Source organism: Camellia sinensis, chromosome 1 (assembly GCF_055761805.1).
Source record: "Camellia sinensis isolate YWXY chromosome 1, ASM5576180v1, whole genome shotgun sequence".
In the NCBI taxonomy this organism is placed as follows: Eukaryota; Viridiplantae; Streptophyta; class Magnoliopsida; order Ericales; family Theaceae; genus Camellia; species Camellia sinensis.
Window position 1 is genome coordinate 170,784,955 of NC_138961.1, and position 15,518 is coordinate 170,800,472.

The window sequence follows — 15,518 nt, forward strand, 5'->3', positions numbered from 1 at the left end:
GTGTGGCTGGTGTAGGCTTTGTGGCGTGGGCAGCAGCGCAGGCTTTGGGTGTTGGGAGTTGCAGCATCTTAGGGGTGGCGTGGGCAGCAGAGTAGGCGTGGGTGGTAAAGGCTTTGGGAGTTGTAGCTGCAGAGGTGTGGGTCTTGGCAGAGCGGGTTGGTGATTAGACTTTAGTTTGGGTGGTTTGGGCAGCTTGGGTGTTAGTTTAGTTTATTTGGCTTGTTTTGGGTGTTTTGGTGGGTTGATTATGTGGGAATTCTTGTATTTTATTTTCTAGTTAAGTCCTTCTTAACTTTTTTTGTTTAAAAAATCGAGAGGCTAAGGGGTTGGTTGTATGGATGCGAATAGCAGTAGTAGGGGTATTTTTATACTTTTCGAATCTCTCTCGATGCATGTCATCTTCATGTACTCTTAATTTCATGCTGTTTAAATGAAATTTTTCTTTGCTGATCAAAAAAAAAAAGAAGTTTCTGTATGAATCTAGATCATACATTATCTACTCTTGATTTTGAAAATATACCAACCTTTCACAGGTTGATAGTTCCCACTTTGTGTGGTCTATACTAACGTATCATAAATATATTGAATGAGGTTTACAGTTAAAATAAATTTCAACAACACCATTTTTCTTGATAAAATTTTAAATATTTTTTGTGAGGACTTACAAGTATTATTATGGGACAAGTTTGTGTGCGTCAAAAAATACATTTGCAATGGATTGATATTTCACAAGTTTGTGGCTCCCAAACTATATGGGCCCACTCAATAACACTTTTCTGGATTCACATAGCATTGCTTCATGTTCTTTAATCTTGTATAATTTGACAAAAAGTTGTTATACCTACAAATTAACAGTTACTATTACAATTTTTTCTTTTAATGTGATAGTTGTGTCATCATTGACAAAGAAAATTTTGTAAATTTTGTTTATTTGTATTGTGTAACACTGCCTGGGGGTACCCGCACGCATTAACAATTTCGACCCTCAATTTTTTCGATCAAGTGTCACTCCATTTTATTACAAATTCTTTGCCAGAAAATGGAATACATGACCAGATTTTAGAGTCGCCACCTAATATTGTGAAAAAATTAAGAAACCCGTGACTCGTACCAAGGCCACTGTTTGTCGTAACCAGGGATGCTTGGCTCGAAACCTTAGGTATAAGGAGGGGAGGCCATTATTTGAGAACCCCCCGCTCACACGATTAAAAGATCAGCCTCTACTAAGCCATGATATGATTTTTATTAATTTTATATGTTTATATTCCGGTTATTTAATAAATCCTAAAATTTACTATACAAAGCAAACAAATATAAACTGTGTCGTCCATTTTAGAACAGCTTGATTTCATTATCTTGAAAATGTTTTGAATAGTGCAATCATGAAATTTAATTTTATTCCAAATTAAATAACATGACTTTCACCCACTGGCATGCATACAGTTATATCAATTAAGCACATAACCACTTAGTAGGATGCTAAACATAGTAATAAAATCACACACAGACAGAACGCTAAAGCACAAAAACTTACATATTTACTAACGTCTCGCAAATAGGTACAAAAACAAAGTTGGTAAACAAATGCATAATCCTATATATAAGATCCTAATGCAATTCACTCATAAAATGCAACTAAAGATCCAGCTTTTGATATATGACATGTGAATCATCTCAAGGCATGGTGTAGTGCACCAAATCCCATAATAATCAATTAAACTCACAAATGTAAATTTAGTTGAATCTTAAGACATGAAACATGGATGCAAGGCATGGATATCATGAAAAGAAAAAAACATGCATATTTACAGAATATGGAAAACAAAATAAAGAATGGGATAGAAAGAAACGGGGCGAGAAATTATGAAAACTTTGAATATTACCAATCCGAATAAAGGATGAGGGGAATAAAATATTACAACAAAAATTAAATCCTCACAGTTTCTCTAATTAAAACAAAATCTAAACAAAAATAGAAGCTTCAGGGGGGCCTTAGAGACCATTGGGAGGCTGCTGGGTTTTGTCCAGAAAAACATGGCTGGCCGGCCAAAAGATGAGCTGGCCGACTAAAAAGTTGGTTGGCCGACCAATTAATCAGCCAAACCGAAAACTCTGTTTTTTTCAAACACCAGAAAAACGAACAAAAAATATGCAAGTGGCTTAACTAACCACTTCCAATTAGCTTACAACATGTTTATAACACGAAATTGAAACAAGAAAACAATATTAGAAAGAAAATGCAAGAAAAGTAGAACAAAATGAAAAATGTGAAAATTTACCTTCCAAGAAAAGATATGATTTTCAAACTTCCTTTTGATCACCCTCAAGCTTAGGACGTATGTTCTCAATTCGAAATTCGAAATTTCAAAATTCTAGTTAGAATAGGGTTTTGAGGTTGTTTAACAGTGTGTTGAGAGGGGGAGTTACAACTCTCTGTTTTTCTCCCAATTTCAATAACACTCACTCTTTTTTGATCAAGGTTCAAGAATATGGATATAACTGAATTTATGAGATGGTTTTGATATATTGAAAGATGGTATGTCGGTATATAGAAAAATAGAAGTGTTTTGGCTCAAAACATAAACTTCTCTTCTCTTTTTTTTTTGTCTAACTCTCAATTCAATTCTCTTTATTCAACTCTCTTCTCTCCCATCCATTTTGATCCTCTCTATCTCTACATACAATCAGGGAAGGTTACTAAGTCAAGGAGAAGGTAGGAGACAAGAATGATGGGGTGATAAGGGTGGTTGAAAATGGATACCACCTTTTGAGAAGAAGACAATCCCCCTTTTGACAATGGATACCAAAAACGGATAATGGAGGGGGTGGGTGTGTGCCTCGTACATGAATATAACAAGAAAATATCTAAAATGGCATGACCCATAATTCTTCCGAAATTGCGCTGCTCCTGGGCAAATTAGCCGACCGACCAATTTCTTGGCCAACCGACCAAAAAGTTGGCAAGCCGACAAATTAATTAGCCAGTCAGCACTATTCACGTGCACTAGTTGGCCCGCCAACACTATTGGGAAATTTTTTTTCCTTTCTTTTTCTTAGGAAAAACAGGGTTTTTCAGCAAAATTATTGGAACTATGCATAAAATGAATATTTTAAAAAAGAGTTTTGAATGAGTCTAAAACACTTGGCTAAAATAGGCTTAGTATTGGGAATGAAGTATAAATTCCATCTTTCTTTCTGAGAATTATGTGAGAAACACATTCTGATTTTCATCATCGAGTAATCAAAAGAAAGCACCTAAGTCTTAGAGCCGTTCAAAATGGGGTGTCTACAGTTGCTCCTCTTTGACAGAACTCAAAGTCATTTCTTGACGTGAGTGAATGTCAAAGCTCAAAGATGACCTTTTTGACAAGGCTATTAGGCTTCGGCAAACAAACAAGATGCAATGCAGTTGGTTGAACCCGAGGATTGCCTAAATATCCCTTTGTAAGGAATCAAACTAGCATAATTCAGGGACAGAATGCAAATGATATGCAATTGAAATACAATTTGAAAAGTTGGACTTACATAATTCACGAAGCCATTTTTGTTTTGAAAATTCATGATCTACAATGCAGTGCAATAAGTAATATGAAGCATAACAAGGGATACAATCCAAACACATTCACATAAGAGAACGAAATGTAACAGATGACTAGTTTTAACCTACAATCCAAAATAGTGGAGGCATTAATCGATGGATAGTCTCAACTAACAAACCAAGAAAGGGGAAGTATTAACCGAATGTTAGTCTCAACTAATAACCCAAGAAAGGGGAAGTATTAACTGAAAATGGTTTGGAATACTAACCCGAGAAAGGGATAGTTTCATCATCCCAAAAAAGGGCTAGTACAAACGAGTGGTTTTAACCTACAACCCAAAAAAAGGAAGCGGTGGGCAACAATAACTGATGAAAAAGGTTTAAATCAAATGTTGATGTGAATAGATTGTAGCCAAGTGATGCAACAATGTAACCATGCACATGATATGCTAATGTAATTGTAAGTTGAATTTTTTTCTTTCCTTTTTCTTTTTCTTTTTGAAAATGCATGATGTGTGTAGGGCTACAAATGAACTGAGCTGTTCATAAACAAGCTCGGCTCGACTCGTTGAGGGCTCAGCTCGACTCGGTTCGTTTAGTAAATGAGTCGAGCTCGAGCTAGAATATTAGGCTCAGCTTGTCAAGCTCGGCTCCTTTATATTTATTTAAATTATATAATAAATATATTATTTATATATTAAATAATATATAAATATATATCAATAATAGTATAAATACATTATTTATGTATTAAATAATATAAATAATATTTTTTATTAAAATATTATAAATAATATTTTTAAAAAATTATATTAACGAGCTGAGCCGATCTCGACCTCAGTTCCTTACCAAGCCGAGCTCGAGCTCGAGCTCGAGCTCAGCAAAGCTCGGCTCAGCTCAGTTCCTTTGTAGCCCTAGATGTGTGCAATGCAATATGTAATATATGATAGGTGGTGAGGCAAGCCTCATGCAAATGAAGCAAAATAAAGTGGTACAATCCAAACACACTCACACGAGAGGAGAGAATGTAACCGATGAGTAGTTTTAACCTGTAACCCAAAACGGAGGAGGTGTTAACCGATGGATAGTCTCAACTAACAATCCAAGAAAATAAAGGTATTAACCGAAAGTGGTTTGGACTGCCAAACCGAGAAAGGGATAGTTTCGTCATCCCGAAAATGGCTAGTACAAATCAAGTGGTTTGAACCTACAACCCAAAACGGGGGCCAATATTAATTGATGAAAAATGTTTGTTAGTGTGAATAGATTGTAACCATTCACAACAAATATAATAGACAAAGCAAGTGTGATAGTGAATGCAAAAAAAAAAAAAAAAAAAAAAACACAAAGGGGCAGTGTAAGACAAACAATATATAATGATGAATGCATAACAATAATACAATGGATGTAAAACTATATGATGGATGCACAACAGGTGAACGAAATTTTTTATTTTGTTTTCAAAATTTTCTTTATTTTTCTTTCAAAATTTCCTTTGAAATTTTTTTGTTTTATTCCTTTGAAAACTTCTTTTTGATTTTTTTTTTTGACGATTTATATACATACCATACATACATATATAGATACAAATAATATACGTACAAAATATGTACTACGTACATACACACAGACAAAATATATACATACAAATCATATATATACGAATACATACATATATATATGTACATATACACATACGAGCTATATATACATATACAGACATAACGTATACATACACATATACAGACACATACATACGAATACAGATATATGGATACATAAACATATATACAAATATACACTCTTCTCCTATTTTTAACTCTCTCTTTGACCCATTCGTCTTTGTTGAGCGGCGTGTCTGGCGTGCAATTTCAACAATCACAGCGCACCTGATTGACAGTAGCTGGACAGTCTTGTTTGTTGAAGATTTCCTCGGTAATCCACTCTTCTTTTGGCCTCTTCTTCTTCTCCGTGTTTTTCTTAAATTGAGGCCGGCGAGAGAGCAAAGCAGAAAGCTATAAACTTCCCCTACCATTACTCTACAAATTTCTCTTTGGAGGCATTACACTCTCTTGTCATGGCTTATTCTCACTATCCCCTCACTCTCTTCCCTGACCTTAACACTTCCCTGATTAACAATGTTAAGGCCAGCTCCTCTAAGCCTCAGCAGAGTGGCCCTACCTCTACCCCTGCCCTTGTTCTCAACTTTCTTGCGCTGTCAATCGAGCAAACAATGGCAGTGCAGTCTAATATCAATGCCAATCACTTCACTTCGAAGTCCTGTGTGGAGACGGTGACCACAATCTCTAATTTGTCCCACCAATTGCAAAACAAGACAAGTGAGGTACACCGATTAAACGCCTAACTCTCTCTGCTCCAGAGTATTTACAAGGATACTTGAGCAAAGATCAGCTCATTGAAGAAGCAAAACATGGAGCTGAAATGGCAGGCGACCTCTGCGGACTGATTTGAAGGTCCTTCGTACTTCGCATTTGATGTTCGGCGGTGAGTAATTTCTTTCGAAAACTCTACCAATTTCGAGGAAGAGTCTTCAAGGGCTTCCCGAGACTAATGTTGTGGCGAGGCAACTGATGGTAGAGTCGAGCGATGAAGCTGTCTGCAAATGATGTCAATTTGTAATCTTTGTCGTCGGGCTACTACTGAAAAACTGAGAAAATGTCCATCTCTCTATTTTTGTATTTTCAATTTTTTTTTCCTTTTTTTCTTATTCTTTTTTCTTTTCTTTGTCCTTTCTGTTCTTGCTTAGGAAGGAGCACCAATGCTTTAAAATTTCCCTTTTGTTGTTTCAAAATTTTCTTCTCTTTTCTTTTTTTGTAATGATGATATGGGGCTTCACCCTAAATTTTCAATAAAATGAGTTTCATTGTTTGCACATCATAGCATGAATGGCACAACACTTGAACTTCAAAAACATTTTTTTTTTGAATTCGAATATGAGAATGATTACATTTTAACAAACTCTTAATTGGACATTGAATCCTCAACTGACCAGAAATCAAACAACAACTCAATGAAAGAAAAACAAAGCAAAAGCAATCTAAACACACTTATTTACACTTACTAGAATGAGAGACACTCAAAACACGACTCTAAAAGACAAACCATTGAGCCTACACAAATTCTACAGTTTTCCATTTTAAATTCAAAAATTGGTCAACCGGCTAATTGATTGGCTGGCTGGCTGATTAGTCGTCCCACCAGCTTAAAACCAGTTGACGAGCTAACTAATTCATTAACCGGCCAGCTAATTAAATTGATGAACTGGCTAGAAAATTGGCCGGCTAGCTAAACAAGTAGCCAGACAGTTGAAACAATCAAGAATCATACCTGGACCCAACTAAAAATTTAGACGGTCGACTGAATTGTTAGCTGGCTGGCTGAAATATGCATGAAACTCAAGAGTGCGGAGAGAAGACAAAATTCCTGACTCGACTATGCCCCTAGCTCATTGCTTTAACTTTTTTTCTCTTTTTTTTCTAGTAAATAGATTTTGACCAACATGATAGTTAGATTAACATGCTTATTCCACTCTTTGTTTTGAAATCATGTAAGTCAAGTCGGGAGCACTCAAAATTTTCCTTTTTTTTTTTTGGGTACAAGAAACGGTCTGGTTTTGCAAAAAAAATGAATACTTTTCTAGAGAATAAGTCGATTTGATTAAAAATCATCAAAACCTATGTTCGCAAATGGCCACTAGCCGACCAACATGGAATTAACCCTTAAGATACACAATCTCAAATCCGAACTTGAATTATCTTGCAGCTGAATCAGCCGTAAATAAGAGATATGGCAACTAAATTCAATGGAGATGAACCAATTGAACATGGACAAGACAACCGAGTCAAGTAAAAATGTACCCATCAAACATGGACAGGACGAGTGAGTTGAACATGGTTGGAGCCGAACTTCAAGATGAAGCTGCCTATGTATCCTAAAGATGAGAATCAGGCCTTACGTAATTCCCTGGTAAAGTTCACTTGGGCATTAACACTCTCCGTTTGTGCTCTAACTTTTGCCAAAGACGCCCTTCCATATTTTCAACCTTACGATTTTTTTTATTTTTTCATTTTTTATTTTTCTATTTTTCATATTTTTTTTTCTTCTCTAACTTTTTCCTAAGTTGCCCTTCCAGGTTTTCGGCCCAACGAGCCTCTTAAGGGTAGTACCTTTGTCACTTGTCTATGTTGATTAGTTGTGAGATCTCTAGGCCATCTAAATCCATTGGAATGGTTGTTCTTCTTGACCAGATAAACGTGATGATGTAGGGACCCCTCCAATTGGGTCTGAATTTGCCTCTAGTGTCATGGATAGAAACTCGATTATTCTTCAGCAATAAATCTTCTTCTCTCAGATTTTGGGATTTGACTTTCTTTCCGATCTCCATTGGCTTGAGAAACGACTTAGTTTGAATCTTTGATCACATCTAACCTTATTGCTCCTAGTTCAAGGGCTACTTCCAATCTGGCTATGCAAGCCTTCTTCGATCACATCCAACCTTATTGGCCCTAATTCAAGGGTTGCTTCCAATCCGGCTATGCAAGCCTCATATTTTGGTTGATTATTGAACATTCTGAATCAAGGTTTGAAAGCAAGGGGGGTCAGGTCTCAAGGTCAGGAGGAATTCTATGTTGTATAATCTCATGATCAATTTCAGGCATATCTTCGTAAGACCATGCAAAAAAAAAAAAAAAAAAAAAATTGAAATCTTTTAATAAAGTGACTAATCGCTCATACTCCTCTGAAAACAGTGTAGAACCAATTTAGGCCAAACCAGTATCCTTCTCAATACCCACATTAACGGAAATGATCGCATTCATTAAGGGCTTAACACACCTCTCTTCCTCTCAGACGATCAAATTTTACAAATCCTGATGAATTCCTTCCTCTTCTATTTTATCAAAGTTTTGGAAAAAGTTTTTGAAAAGTTTTGGTCAATGAAATGATTTGAAGGCACAGAGAAGTAGGCGAAAATTACTACATTTTTATTCAGAACTTTGGCTCAAAGGTCAAAATAGACTCGAAAGAATGAATGAGAAGACAGACACATAAAGGATAATGATGCCCGGGTATCACCCCTGAAATCACCAAACTTAGACATGCTAGAATGACTCGAGCTTGATCCCAACTCTACAAACTTGGTGGAATCAAACTTAGACTCAACACTTAATTCAGAACTCAGAATAAAACCATTCGCAAATTGATAGTTAAAGTGCGGGCCATCCTCCACATTCAGAACAAAGCTCGTGAAATCAACAGGTGGTCACTCCCTAATCACAAAAATGGTTGGATATCTCCATAAGTTCTATTTATTTACACTAGTAGACTTTATGGGATATCAGAATTTTCTGAAGCTATGGTGCTACAACGACTTAGCAAAAACAAATCAATGCCCCAAATCAGAATTTCGGCAACACTTCAACTCAATTCGGACAACTCATCATTATATGCCCCACCGAAAAAATTGAACCCCACAAACTGACATACCCAAACCATTCATCTAAATTTAAGAACCCTTGTATAGATCTCATACATTGCGCATAGCAGGAAAGAGAACAAACACCCCTATGGAGGGTAGGGTTATCATGTCCTAGCTTTGAAATGATCTAGGGTTTCACTATTCAAACAAACGGCATCATACATCCTAGAATAGGGAAGCATTCTCTCCTAATGTTGGAAGTTGCTAGTGCTTACTATATGCACTAGGTCAATCTTGGTCAAAAACAATACCTTAACGAGACACCGATATACTTGCCCTATCCGACGAATCAAGCGGTACGTGGTGATCCCGATTCCAAGGCTTGTACTCCCACCATATTAGAGCCCATGTTTGTCTATCCGCCCGAAGCCGAATAGTCGTCTAGGATAACAAGTGACCAGCACAGGACTTAAGCGCACCAATGCATGAAATGCAATGAACATATAATTGAAAACAAAAGTCATACAATAGAGTTCGAGTCAAGGTTTCTTAATATCCCCACAGAGTCGCTAGAAACTATAACACCGCCTGGGGGGTACTCGCGCGCATTAACAGTTCGGACCCTTGATTTCTTCGATCTAGTCTCACGAGTGCAATGTGAAACGTAGATAAGAGTCCAGATTTGGCAACTTTTATAGAAAATCCATTTTATTACAAATTCTTTGCCAGCAAATGGACTACATCACCAGATGTTAGAGTAGTCGCCTAATATTTTGGAAAAATTAGGAAACTCGTGACTCGTGCCAAGGCCACTGTTCGACGTAACTGATAATACTTGACTTGGAACCTTAGTTATGATGGGAGAAGGTTATTAATTGAGCACCTCCCACTCACCCGATCAAAAGATCGGCCTCTACTAAGCCATAATATGATTTTTATTAACTTTATATGTTTATATTCCAGTTATTTAATAAATCCTAAAATTTACTATGTGAAACAAACAAATATAGAGTGTGTCATCCATTTTAGAACAGCTTGATTTTATTATCTTGAAAATGTTTTGAATAGTGCAATCGTGAAAATTAATTTTATTCCAAATTAAATAACATAACCTTCACCCACTGGTATGCATAAAGTTATATCAAATAAGCACATAGTCACATACTAGGATGCTAAACACAGTAATAAATTCACACACAGGCAGGATGCTAAAACACAAAAACTTACATATTTACTGATATCCTACAAATAGGTAGAAAAACAAAGTTAGTAAACAAATGCATGATCCTATATGCATGATCCTAATGCAATTCACTCATGAAATACAACCAAAGATCTAGCTTCTGATGTATGACATGTGACTCATCTCAAGACATGGGGTAGTGCACAGAATCACATAATAATCAATTAAACTCACAGATACAAATTTAGTCGAATCTTAAGGCATGGAACATGGATGCAAGGCATGAATATGATGACAAGCAAAAGAACATGCATATTTACAGAATATGGAAAGCAAAATAAAGAATAGAATAGAAAGAAACGAAGGGGTAAATTATTACAACTTTGAATATTACCAATCTGAATAAGAGAGGAGGATCCAAATAAAGAGAGAAGGGGAATAAAATATTACAACAAATATTAAATCCTCACAATCTCTCTAATTAAAAATAAAACAGAAGCTTCAAGGGGGCCTCGGAGACTGTCAGAGACTGTTCTGCTTGACACCAGGAGGCTGTTGAGTTTTGTCTAGAAAAAAGAGGCTAGCCAGCCAAAAGATGAGTTGGCCGGCCAAAAAGTTGGTCGGCTGGCTAAAAACTTTGTTTTGTTCAAACACCCAAAAAACAAACAGAAAATATGCAAGTGGCTTAACTAACCACTTCCAAGTAGCTTATAATAGGTTTATAACATGAAATTGAAACAAGAAAAACAATATAAGAAAGAAAATGCAAGAAAAGTAAAATAAAATGAAAAATGTGCAAAATTTACCTTCCAAGAAAGGATTTGATTTTCAAACCTCCTTTCGATCACCCTCAAGCTTAAGATGTGTGTTCTCAATTCTCAGTTCAAAATTTCAAAATTCTAGATGGTGTTTTAGGGTTGTTTAACAGTGTATATGTGGGGAGAGTTACAACTCTCTATTTTTCTCCCATTTTCAACAACACTCACTCTCTTTTGATCAAGGCTCAAGAATATAGCTATAATTGAATTTATGAAATGGTTTTGATAAATTGAAAGATGGTATATCAGTGTATGGAAAAATAGTGGTGTTTTGTCTCAAAACATAAACTTCTCTCTTTTTTCTCTAACTCTCAATTCACTCTCTCAATTCAATTCTCTTCATTCAAATCTCTTCTCTCCCATCCATTATGATCCTCTCTATCTCTATATGCAATTAGGGAAGGTTGCTAAGTCAAAGATAAGGTGGGAGACAAGGATAATGGAAATGACAAGCGTGGTTGAAAATGGATACCACCTTTTGAGAAGAAGACAATCCCCTTTTTGACAATGGAGGTCAAATGAGGATAATAGAGAGGGTGGGTGTGTACCTCGTGCATGAATATAATAAGAAAATATCTAAAATTGCATGACCCACACGTAATCAATAAGAATTCTGCCAAAACTGCCTACTCTAGGGCAAATTGGCCGACCAACACTATTCACCAGGCACTATTCACTAAATTTCTTTTTCTTTCTTTTTCTTAGGGAAAACAGGGTTTTTCAGCAAAATTATTGGAACTACGCACAAAAGGAATATTTTAAAAGAGAGTTTTGAACGGGTCTAAAACACGTGGCCAAAACAGGCTTAGGGTTAGGAATGAACCACAAATTCCATTTTTCTTACTGAAAATTATGTGAGAAATACATTCTAATTTTCATCATTGGGTAATCAAATAAAAATGCCCAAGTCTTAGTGGCCGGTGAAAATGGGGTGTCTACATATAACATAACTCATTTGGAAATTAGTTTGAATTTTTTTCTTCTCTTTGTTTCCTTGTAAAAATCATATTTTCACCCGAGAAAGGTTAAACGGACACTGTGGGGTTGGTGCTTTTGTTGTGGGAAACACATTTTCTTCCCTACCATACTTGTTTATGATCTCTGTGATTCTTAGGGCAATGGCTTATTATCATGATCTTTTATGACAGTAGTCCATATATTTTACTCCTTGAGTCATTTTAGTCCCTATACTTTCAATTGGTTTAATTTTCACCCTTAATTTTAGATTTTGTTTCAATTTGGTCTAATTAATAATATCGTTAGTATTTTTTAAAGAAAATTATCAATAAATTGGTTGAGGTTAACTAACTTAGTTGAATAAATTTATAATTTTGCCTTTAAAAATATGGCACATGACAATTATATGCTTATTTTTCTTTAAAAAATGTTAAGAATTGTAATCAATTAAACCAAATTGAAACAAAATCATAAACTCAAGGTCAAAATTGAACCAATTAAAAGTACAGGGACTAAAATGATATAAGGCGGTAAAATACAACGACTACTATCATAATTTGCCAAAATATATATTATGTATGTATATAAATTATATATATACATATTACAATATGATTATATTATTATAATGTGTTTACTGTGTATATTTATATTTATGTAACTGATTATGTAATATATAATTAAATGAATATTAAATTAAACAGTTAGGATTTAGAATAAAAGATTTAAGATTTATTTACTGTAGACACCTCATTTTTGACCGACCTTAAGACTCAGACGTCACCGATTGAGCGCTTGGTGATGTTGCATATCGTGCTCGTTCAGAGGTTTCAGAGTCTCGACTGCGAGCCTTGCCTCTGGACTTCTGGACTCTTTCATGCTTTGCCTCGATTTGCGAACCAGGCTCTGTTTTCCCTGTTTTATCTTCCTGAAGGGAGGGAGAGGTCTCGTAGATCATCTCTCAGTGGCCGTAGGCTACGTTTCGTGGTCATAGGCCATTTTGCCCGTTTGGAGTCCGGTTTTCGATTTTTCAGAGCCGTTGGCCGTGTGCCTCGGTTCGGGACCGCTTGACCACCTCCGTTTGCTCCGGTTTTTGGCATGCATCTTATTTGCTCCCTTTTGATGGACACTGTGGCTCGAGAGACCAACTTCACGGTCGAACACCACTTCCGGTGCCTAGCAGTCAATTTTCGGGGCCTCGGGCTGCGTGTTTCGGCCCCCGAACCTTCATTTTGCATCGGTTTGGACTCATTTTTGGTGGAGACCTTATTTTCACTGCTAAGAAGGTCATAGAAGGGTGGGAGGCCAGTAATTGTTTTGACAACCAGTTTTATTCCTCCATCGCCCTCCGCCGCCCGTTTTTCTCACTTGAAAGCCAATGTTGACCACCCTAAGGCCACTTTTTCCAGCCCTAAACCACATATTTGTGTTGTACACACCTGGGAAGCCACCAATATCACATGGCCGGCCAGTAATTGTGTGTGACCCTTTTGAACCCCTCCTAAAAGTGGCCTTTTCTCTCTCCTGGTTTACTTTCTCCAGTTTTTGACCACATGGTTGTGTTGTGCACACATGGGAGGCCACCAATCTGGGGTGGCCGGCCACTAATGCTTCTTGACCCTTTTGACCCTTGGCCGACTGGCCATGGGGAAGGCCGACCGGCCACCTGCAACTCCAATGCCCGGCCGGCCATGATCCTCTCTCCAGGTACTTTACAGATATGCATTCTATTTCCCCCCAGATTTTGTATCTGGGGGACTGCACTTTTGGGGGGAAACTTGAATTCTTTCCCCCCCATTTTTCCCCCCTTTTTCTCCCCTCTTTTGCCTATATAACAGCAGCTCCAGCTCCTATCTGAGGGTTACAAAAATTTGCTCTAAGCCTCTTGCATTGATCCTCCCTCTCCTTCTCTTCCAAGCACCAAAACCTCTCCAAACCCTACACCATTTCCACACCACCACCTAGCACCATACCACCACCATCCATTCCAGTCACTTGGAGCTGTTTTCCAGAGCTAAGGAGCCACCAAACTTGGTCCAGGAGTTGTCAAATCTTTGTCTACAAGAGTGAGTCTTCATTCTCCTCTTTTTGGCTCTATTTTTGCATACAATCTAAGCTATACTTACTTGCACATTTGGGCTCCAACCCTAACTGAAAATACCATTATTTTGAGATCATTTTCATGTTTTTTTAAGGGCCTCTCCCTGTTTGAGGCTTCCTTTTAACACTTGCTTCTTTACCTCTCTTGTATGCCTCTATTTTGCATAGTATTTTAGGCCTATTTGTAAAATTTTTTGAGCTCGGTTATAAACTGTAAAGTGGCTTATTTTGAGCCCTTTTTCAACATTGTTGAAGGAATCTTCACTGTTTGAGGCTTCCTTTTGTCACTTGCCTCTTTATCCCTCTTTTGGCCTCATTTTTGCATGTTTTGTTAGCCCCTTATTCTTATATTTTTGGGCTCTGGTCAAAACTTTAAATAGCCTTATTTTGACCCCCTCTTCATGTTTGATCAAGGGTCCTTTACTGTTTGAGGCTCCCTTTTTGCTCTTTGTATTTAAACCTCTTTTTAGGCCTTATTTTGCATAGTATTTTAAGTTTGCATGTGCACTGTTTTGGGTTTGGTCACTAACTTTAAAACACCATGTTTTGGGCCCCTCTTAAACTTTGTTGAAGGGCCCTCCTATGTTTGAGGTCAGAAACCATCACTTGCTTCTTTGTCTCCCTTTTGGCTCATTTCTTGCACAATGTTTTATGCCTGTTTGTGTTTAGATCCGTGGCTTGTTGTAAACTGTAATGTGCTTCATTTTCAACCCCTATTCAAATTTTTTGAAGGGCTCTTGGCAATTTACGGCCAGCAGCTGCTACTTGCTTCATTATCTCTTTTTTGGGGCCATTTTTGCATGCTAGTTTAGTCCTATTTTTGTCCATTGTTTGGCCTTGCTTAAAACTGTAAATATGCTTGTTTTGGGACTGTCTTGATTCTGTATTCACACTTCATGTTCAAATAATGCATGCTTTGTATAGCTATAGGCCATTGCATGTGCCTAGTTTTGCATTTCGGGTCTCATTCCATGCATCGGGTACCATGTTGCCATGTTTCGGGGCTGTTTTGCATCATATTTTGCTACCGAAATTTGCATGCTAGTATGCCATATTCCATGCCTTGCCATGTCTTGTTAGAGTGGCATTTGGTGCCTTAGGTTCGGTCATCGGTTTGCGTGCATGTGTGCACGCATTTCGAGTGTCTCATTTTTCATCTCATGGCCTCCTATGTGAGTGTGGCTGAGGTCCACTCGTGTTGGTGTAAGTCCATTGTGCATTGAGTATGCCATTTCATTTCATAGCATTGCGTATGTTACGTTGTATGTTAGCGCATTGTGTATGCCTTGTTACCTCGTGCATCGTGTATGCCATTTCCTAGCATTATGCATGATAGGTTGTATCTTAGTTGCATTTCATGCATGTCATGCATATTGCATTGTGCTTGGGGTAGGAGTTAGCCCGAGCACGAGAAACGAGGGACATTTCGTACTTCGAGTGACGGAACGTATCTCAATTCCCAGTCACCGACACTCTGGATTATCC